The sequence below is a fragment of the Anolis carolinensis genome, chromosome 4, assembly GCF_035594765.1.
Source record: "Anolis carolinensis isolate JA03-04 chromosome 4, rAnoCar3.1.pri, whole genome shotgun sequence".
Classification (NCBI taxonomy): domain Eukaryota; kingdom Metazoa; phylum Chordata; class Lepidosauria; order Squamata; family Dactyloidae; genus Anolis; species Anolis carolinensis.
Window position 1 is genome coordinate 204,567,843 of NC_085844.1, and position 9,561 is coordinate 204,577,403.

Sequence of the window (9,561 nt, forward strand, 5' to 3'; positions counted from 1 at the left end):
ACATACTGAGGTACTCTTATTTAAAAAACCATAAAATTTGTATTTTTTTACTTCCCTACTCTAAGCAAATCTAGTTTAGCTGGTGTGTTGGGTGCAAGAAAATGCAACAGAATGCACCAGAGACAGGCAATTGGTCCATTTAGCTCAGTATCATCGATTACTCTGGCTGGCATCAACTCTCCTGTGTCTCAGGCGGGGTTCCATTTCAGCCCCGCTTCCTGAAATCAATGCCAGATATTGGCACTGCAATCTTCTACATACAAATATATGCTGTTCTACTCAGCTGCAATTCATCAAAACAGAATTTTATTTATGCATTGACAAAGAGAGTAGTGCATAGAATAAAATCATTGGAGTGCAAACTGACTAAATTTGGATATAGGGAGTTTAGCTTCACATGTACATGAATGGATAATTCCTTAGAGGTTTCCTAAAGCAAATTATTTGTACAAATAGATACATATCTTAAAACACAACTTCCTTTAGTTCCTATCCCACATTACAACAGAGAAAAAGAAAGGAAAAATGTAAGTTTTACATAGTGAAAGAGTGTGAGAATCCTTTAGTTTAAATACAAATGAAATCAGCAGCAGAGGGAAAATATCCTCAACCTTTTTGTTCTCACCTTGAACCCTGTCTGATGTACTTTGGGAACAGCAGTAAACTTATTTGGAACAAAGCCCTGGCAAATTGCCCAGCCACAAAAAGAAAGAGCTGAACCTTAGGGCTGTGCTGCATCATTCATCATTCAATCCAGGCTGGTTGTTTCCAGATACTTCAATGTCACTGAACAGCAAATGATGCAACAGGGGCATATTAGTGAGAAAACAGCAGCATTCATCCATCGGTATCTCAGGATGTATTTTACCCTATGGTGGATGATTTTTGGGGTATTTATTGCTTTCTTACTTCAAGAGATTGAAGCTATTTTCTATGTTTAAAAGAAGGAGCTCTGTAATTTCCTCTGGCATCTGCAGAATAACCACCGTACAACATAGAAAATGGTTGCCAATCTGGGAGCAAGTGTGTGCTGTACTCATACTGAGAGGGGCCCATCAAATTGCCTCTAAACTGAGAAGTATAGAACTCATACAGAACTTTGGAACATATCAATCAGCCATCATTTTGTCTTTAAAGAAAGCTCTGTACTAACATTTTCAATGCGGAGTAGCAGGTTTCACACTTCACTATGGGACAGAGACAGCTTTAGTCGCCTTAGTGGATGACCTATGCAGAGAACAGAAAGAGTGTGTTCCTGTTGGTTCTCCTGGACCTTTCACCAGCTTTTGATACCAACAACCATGGTATCCTTCTGAGCTGTCTTTCTGGAATGGAGCTTGGAGGTGCTGTTCTTCAATGGCACATTCCTGCAGGGATGGTCTCAGAAGGTAGTGCTGGTCTGGGGGGTCCATCAGGGCTCTGTGTTGTTCTCCATGCTGTTCAACATATACATGAAACTGCTGGGAGAGGTCAACCAGAGTTTTGAAGTGTAGTGCCATCAATATGCAGATGACACCCAGCTCTAACACTCTTTTCTACTTAATTCCAAGTAAGCGGTTCCTGTTCTAAACCGGTGCTTGGCAGCTGTAATGGACTGGATGAGGACAAACAAATGGAAGCTTAATCCAGACAATATAGAGGTGCTTTGGTCAGTCATAAGACATATCTGGGAATATGGAGTCAGATGAGATTCGATGAGGTCACACACACCCCGAGAATGCAAGTCCGTACTTTGGGGGTACTCCTGGATTCAGCTCTAAATCTACAGGCCCAGATATCAGCAGTGGCCAGGAGTGCTTTTGCACAATTATAGCTTGTGCACTAACTGTGCCCATTCCTGGAGAAGTCAGATCTGGCCACAGTGGTACATGCCTTGATTACATCCAGGTTGGACTACTGTAATGCGCTCTATGTGAAACTCCCTTTGAAAGTGCTCAGAAACTTCAGTTGGCCCAAAGACCTGGTTACTGGGAGCATACAACTCCTCTGTTGCAACTGCTCCACTGGCTTGCAACACATTTTTGGACACAATTTAAAGTGCTGATTTTAACCTACAAAGCCAGTCGATTCCTATACGATTCTAGTCCAGGTTATTGGAAGGATTATATCTATGATCCACTGGGGAGGACTTTCTCTCTGTCTCACCACCCATTCAAGCATGCTTGGTGGGAACCAGGGAAAGGGCTTTTTCGGTGCCTGCTCCCAGACTGTGGAATTCCCTCCCGAGAGAGAGCAGGATGGCCCCATCCCTGCTGGCCTTCTGCAAGCAGGCCAAGACCTTCCTTCCTTCAGCATAAATTATTATTATTATTATTATTATTATTATTATTATTATTATTATTATTTTATTGTATGACACAACAAACAAGATAGACATGCTGGATTTCATATTACTTATTATTTATTTATTTATTTATTTAGTATTATTTCATATTATTATTATAACAATTATTATTATTTGTTATTATTATTATTATTATTATTATTATTATTATTATTATTATTGGAGCTGGGCTGTGGCACAGCTAGTTAGTTGACAGCTGCAATAAATCACCACTGACTGAGAAGTCATGAGTTTGAAGCCAGCCCGCATCAGAGTGAGCACCCGACCATTAAAAAAAAATAGCCCAGCTCATTGTTGACCTAAGCAACCTGAAAGATAGTTGCATATATCAAGTGGGAAAATATCAAGTAGGTACTGTTTATGCGGGGAGGCTAATTTAACAAATTTACAACACCATAAAATCATCCAGCAACATGCAGAGAGGAAGGAGGAAGCAATCCATCAAGGACTCGATGTCACAGAGGATGATGAAGCAGCAGCTCCCGCTGTGGCCGGAATCAAGCATACCCTCAGGAAGCCTGGAAGCTGGAAAAAATGTTAAATTGTCTCTGTGCCTCTGTCTATATCTCTGTCTGTATTTCTAATAGCACTGTATGTTTGCCATGTATGTTGTGACTGCGCCTTCGGGGATTATGGTTGATGGTGATGGGATTCGAAGAGGAAGAAAAAACCCTCGTGATGAGGGTTCACTGGAGGAGTTGCGCAGGAAGCGACTTAGAGAGCTATATGGGGGATCTTCTGAGGAAGATTCAGATGGGGAGTTTGGGGAAATGGATGCTGAGGAACAGGTGGTGGCTGGGGAAGTGGGCACTGAATGGGCACAGCCACCGGAGATGTCTGGGGATTTGGGGCCTATGGATACTACTGAACCTGGGGTTTCTGCAGGAGCTGATCCCACTTGGGATGCTTGGAGAAGGGAGGATGGTTCTTTAAGTGTTCATGGGACTAAGTGTGGGCAGGATGATTGGGACTCCGATGAATTGGTAGGTACTCCGGATCCACGAGCTCTAGCTGTGTGGAGTTCAGACTCTGAGTAGATTTGGGACACCTGGTGTTTGGGTGTGAGTGTTTGGTCACCCAGGAGGAAGGGGAATAAAATGGGAATGTTTGGCCATTGCACTTTGCGTGTGGCAAGGTGTTGCTGAGGCGCCATTGGGATCTCTGTGTTTCCGTGAAGACTGGACTTGGACTGTGATTCGGATGTAAGTTATCTGGGACTGCTCTGCAGCAGAGCGATGGAACTGTGTGGGTTTCCTTGGACTGCATTCTGATTACTATTTCTAGCTGCTGATACCATCTGGCTTGGCTCTCGCTGTGTCTTATCGTGGACCTGGTTTGGATGACTGCACCCTCTTCGGACTTTGGATTGAATTTGACCTGGCTTCTGTCTACGCCCTCTGACTGACGACTACTCCCAGCTTCTGACTACTGGTTTGCCTTTCGGAATTTGCTGCTGCCTCCTGACCTGACCTTGGAATCTCCTGACGATGGCTATTTATCATCCCTTTGAAGCTTTCGGCTTTATCTGCACCGTGGAAGCAGTTTACTGCTCTTCTAGTTTGTTTGTTTTCAAGCCAGTTTGCTGTTTTTCTTTTGGGAACTGTCCCTTTAAATCCGCAGAGCCGGCTGTCTGTTTTCAGAAATGGTTTGAAGCCAAAAGAGGCTTTTGCACTTTCAGTTATACTCTGCAGCTTCTGAAAGGTTTCAAGCCTTCGTTTATTTTGCATATTTTCCTGCAGTCAACTCTATTTGTTCTCCAAAGCTGAATTGAAGCGTCTTTTTAGTTTTTATTGAATGCCAGCATGGGAAAATAGCGTGGCTTGTTTTTGAGTTATTTTTGTCCAAACTACTCTTGAAACACTGATAAGTGAAGTGTTTCAAGGATACTTTCTGTGTTTATGTTATTTTTGGCTTATCTTCGGAATAAACTCTGTTTTGTTTGTTAACTGGCGTCTGACTCTTGACAATGTATGTGTACATTGTGATCGGCCCTGAGTCCCCTTCGGGGTGAGAAGGGTGAAATATAAATACTGCAAATAAATAAATAAATAAATAATAAAACTTTATTTCTATCCCTCCCTATCTCCCCATTGGGGACTCAGGGTGGTTTACAACATACAGAGGCAAACATTCAATGCCGTAGAGTGCGATCAAAAACAAATAAACAACCATAAATTAACTAAGAACACATTAGAAATCAATATAACACAATAGTGTAACATTACAACAAATTAGGCATCACACAGTAGAAATACATGTTTAAATGAATAGGCATCTGAAAACAAAGTTTAGAAATTAAAACTAATAGGATGTAAGCATTAAAATTTTAAATGCCAGAATGACATGCCATTTTATAATCCATGAAGAGCCCGCGGTGGCGTAGTAGGTTAAACTGCTGAGCTGCTGAATTTGCTGACCGAAAGGTTGGTGGTTCAAATCCGAGCTTCTACCAACCTAGCAGTTTGAAAACATGTCAATTTGTGTAGACCAATAGTGGGAAGGGAATGGCGCTCCATGCAGTCATGCCAGCCACACGACCTAAGCTCTTCAGCTTAGAAATGGAGATGAGCACCAACCCTCAGAGTCGGACATGACTAGACTTCACATCAGGGGAAAACCTTTACCTTTACCTTACCTTCATAATCCATTCCGTTATATTTGTGCCAGGTACGTATTTTATATGTCTTCCTCTATCTTGTGAGCATAAAAAGGTCTTTAGGTTTTTGTTTTTGTTTTTTTCGAAGAGAGCAAGGAGGGCACCGTTTTAATCTCTTTAGGGAGGGCAGAAGGATAAGGGGCATGCTGCTGGGGAGGTGTGACTGGGATTCTTGGTGTGAGACTGGAAATTTTAAAGGCTATTTTATTTTAAATATTTAATTTGTTTTTCCCACACTGTACTATTTAATTTAATTATTGCACTTTTTAAACTTTGCCAAATGTGTGGGATTGTTAGTCGCCTTGAGTACCCATGGGAAGAAAGGAGGGGTATAAAGTTAATAATTATGATTATTAGAAATTTTGTTAGAAATCAGAAAGTGTTAACAACATAATCAAAGGTCTAGACCTTGATTCTGCAAGTCTGATGAGCTCAATTTTTTCATAGCACAAACAAAACTGTCTGAACTGTATTTGCTCTATACACAAGGCAACCTTACATGACAAATGTTAGGGGACATCTGAAGCATCTTATTTTAAACTCCTAGACCTTTCAACTCTCTTGGAAGATAGAGCCTTGTCCTCTATTCCCTGAATGGTGTACTGCCCTTAGGTGTAACTGTAAACTTAACCCATAGCTAGTATTGAAATAAGGTTCAAGTGTCAGTCCAGTCAACTTCTGTATGTGTTTTTTAGGGGGGTGCCATTTTGTCTTTTGCATCAGACAGCATAGAGTATTGGGCCATCTTGGTTTGAAGGAGTTAGTGAAAAAATGCAACTGCAAGCAGACTGCTGGGAGAGGGGGAGGATTAACCTGGAAAGATTAATTTTAATGAATAGCCATCACACACTTTACTGATTAAAATAAAGTGTAGGTAAGACTGAAGAGCAGAGCCTGTCAAACTCTTAAAGGATTTGTGTTCTCTTCTGTGATTTAGTATTGATCACTTGGGGGATGCACTAAGAATTGAAGGTGAAACTAAGACATGAGTTCAGCAAATGCTGGGCCTCTTCTGCATAGTTCTAGGGCAGAAGGGCACAAATGGGAAGAAGGGACACAATCCCTCCTTTTCTGTCAATTACCTGCTGCATATTTCCTTATAAGACATGCTGTTCAAGGCTAATTTACCTCCAGCTGGATTAACTGCTGGTTGAGAAAGAGGAAAAGGCAATTTAAAGCAGCTTGGAATTAAATTTGCAAGAAAGAAACAGAGAAGGTGGAAAGGTTAAGCACATTCTTTCTTCATACTAATGCCTTTTGTAGATGCTTTTCAAGTCTCAGATTAGCACTATGAACAGCAAAAGTGGTTCCTCATCTCTCTTTTCTTGAAAATAATAATAATAACTCCTCAAAACACAGCAAAGAATCAGTACAAGAAAACTGCACTAAAAACTAGAGCTGACAGCTGGCACAACAAAACATTGCATGGAAAGTTCCTTGACAAAATTGAAGGAAAAGCTGATAAGGAGAAGACCTGACTATGGCTCACGAACGGGACCCTGAAGCAGGAGACAGAAGGACTGATCCTTGCAGCCCAGGAGCAAGCCATCAGGACAAATGCAATTAAGGCCAAGATCGAAAAATCAGCTGATGACCCAAAATGCAGACTGCGCAAGGAAACCGACGAAACCATTGATCATATCCTCAGCTGCTGTAAGAAAATCGCACAGACATACTACAAACAGAGGCACAACTATGTGGCCCAAATGATTCATTGGAACTTATGCCTCAAGTACCACCTGCCAGCAGCAAAGAACTGGTGGGATCACAAACCTGCAACAGTACTGGAGAATGAGCACACAAAGATACTGTGGGACTTCCGAATCCAGACTGACAAAGTTCTGGAACACAACACACCAGACATCACAGTTGTGGAAAGGAAAAAGGTTTGGATCATTGATGTCGCCATCCCAGGTGACAGTCAAATTGATGAAAAACAACAGGAAAAATTCAGCCACTATCAGGACCTCAAGATTGAACAAAGACCCTGGCAGAAACCAGTACAGGTGGTCCCGATGGTGATCGGCACATTGGGTGCCATGCCAAAAGATCTCAGCCGGCATTTGGAAACAATAGACATTGACAAAATCACAATCTGCCAACTGTAAAAGGCCACCCTACTGGGATCTGCATGCATCATCTGAAAATACATCACACAGTCCTAGACACTTGGGAAGTGTTCGACTTGTGATTTTGTGATACGAAATCCAGCATATCTATCTTGTTTGCTGAGTCATAATAAAATAAAATAAAATAATAATAATAATAATAATAATAAGGTTTCATCTTCTGACCATGCTGGATGGGGAGGGCTATTTGCCCACCCCGATGAATGAGACCAAGTTTTGGAGGTGGGGTACAACTTATAGGTGCCCGCCCCTCTCATTTGCTAGCATTGGAGCAGCAAACATTGAAGATGTCTCTGGTCCACTGATAAGCTACCATTCTCCCTTGCACTCACCCTTACTGTAAGTGGAGAGTTGTTGTGAGGGAGGTGGCAGCTGCAGTGAGGGGTGCCTTGTTGGCATCCCATTGTTCGGGCTCATCGTTGCTTGGGGGCCTCCATTTCACTTTTGGCCTCCTCCTCCTGATGACGGGAGGCGCAGGGCCTCATTTCTACACACATTCTCCTTGTGGTGTCAGGAGGTGTGGAGTGGCTCACTCAATTGGGCGGCGTAGGCTATCATGTGGAATATTGGGATACAATTTGCATCTTTTGGTGAAGGCCAGGAATGGGAACCCCTACCAGTAAATTCACTCTACTGAGGTGGGGGGAACAGAAATGGCCTTGAGACTACAGGGGAATTCTAATAGCTGAAGTCTCTCAACTTGGGGTTTGAATACTCTATGCAGCTTCCCTAAGCAGTTGCCCTGGTTATGACTCATGGTGAGTTATGTGAGGAACTCATGTTTCTCACCCAAGTCAGCTGAGGAATGGTTCTGAGATGGCCACTGCCTCGGCTTACGCAACATCAAGTTCAAACCCCTACTTTTACCTGGTTGCAGTTCATAAAGGAAGTTTCAATAGGTAACAATTTAATAAAAGTTACCCATATTTATCCAGACACAGTTGCCTGCTCTCTTTATTTCATTGATGGGTGGGCAGTAAAATTATGTATATCCTGCCCCCTCTCCCCAAAGCCTAATATCTGTTTAGGCTTTCGATATGGGACATTATGGTAGCCATTGAACAGTTATATTATAGTACTCTTTTTGATAGATTATTATATTGACCTATACAGCAGGATTTTGATATCCATTGACATTTGCTCCAAGGTTGCTCTGTGGATACTAAACCCATGGATACTCATGTGCCATTATACATAGTGGCATAGTAAAATAGTGTCCCTTATAGAACACTTGTTTTGGGGATTTAAAAAAATATTTCAAGCAATGAATGGTTTAATCAATGGATGGAGGAGGGAGGTGATTGTAGTCTCAATTAGGGTAGTCCATTGATTTGACCTATGTGGTCAATCACTATTAAAAATGTATTCAATTAGTCTACTTTTCTCTATTTGGGACTATTCAGCAGGGATCCAGATGTTATATAACTAGTCCCTATATGCATCAGATCCTATCTGATCTTGGAAGCTAAGCAGGTTCCTCCTTGGTTAGTATTTGGATGGGAGACTGTCAATGAATACCAGGGGCTGTATTTCAGAGGAAGGAAATAGGAAAACTACCTCTGAGTATTCTTTGCCTAAGAAAATTATATCAAAATCAAAGTGTCTTCAAAAGTCAACAAGCAAGTAGAAGGCACATAGACTATAGGTTCAGCAAAATCAAGCTCTTAATTAATTAACTCATTAGATCTTTCTATGCTTTATTATGATGTTCTGTAGGTCCTTTTGGCAGCCATTGAGGGAATTTGCAGGGTTTTTTTGGTCTTAAGGCGCTAATTTATATGGTAATATTTCAACTTAGCCACATCCATCATGTAACAAAGGGGGCATTGTGATCTCATCAGTGTAAGTAAAAGTGACATAAGAGGATTTTTTCAAATGAGAGCACATGCTGATGGATGGTGATCCTTACTACGTCAGGAAAGTATCGATTCTAGCCAATAAATTATTTCTCTCATTAATAACTCACAGGCAAGAGCAAATGGAGACCCTACAATATTTGTTATAGAATTTAATGCACAATGAACAATAATTCTTCCAACTCACAACATTTTAATAACTCCCAATCCACAGGGGCATGAACTGGCTTCTTATGGAAATGTTAGTTTCTTCAGTAGATCCCAGAATACAACAAACTGCCAATCATATGACTGATCATATTAGAAAAGCTGCAGTGAAGCAAGGAGAAGAAAATGCATCACATACAGGGAGGAACTATGACTGGACCTTAAATATGGGGATAATCTTAATGATAACATTCAAATATGGTGCCATTTGAAGAATTAGGTATATTAACCTATGATTCTGCCAAATGTTACAACTGTATTGTGCAGCTTGTTGCTCTAAAAGGACTTTACCACCTTTTATGCAACTACTTATTTTAAAATGGTAAGATATCATGTATGTATCAGACCAAATAAGTGAATGTCATGATG

General features: G+C 41.2%; 1 long non-coding RNA gene across 1 annotated transcript; it reads left to right on the plus strand.

Moving 5' to 3' along the window:
• The first annotated feature begins 3,338 nt into the window (after nt 1–3,338).
• LOC134298726 (uncharacterized) lies at nt 3,339–3,697 on the plus strand. The gene is made up of 2 exons (XR_010005816.1): nt 3,339–3,546; nt 3,629–3,697. It is a non-coding gene; the product is annotated as an uncharacterized LOC134298726 (long non-coding RNA).
• The last annotated feature ends 5,864 nt before the right edge of the window (nt 3,698–9,561 follow it).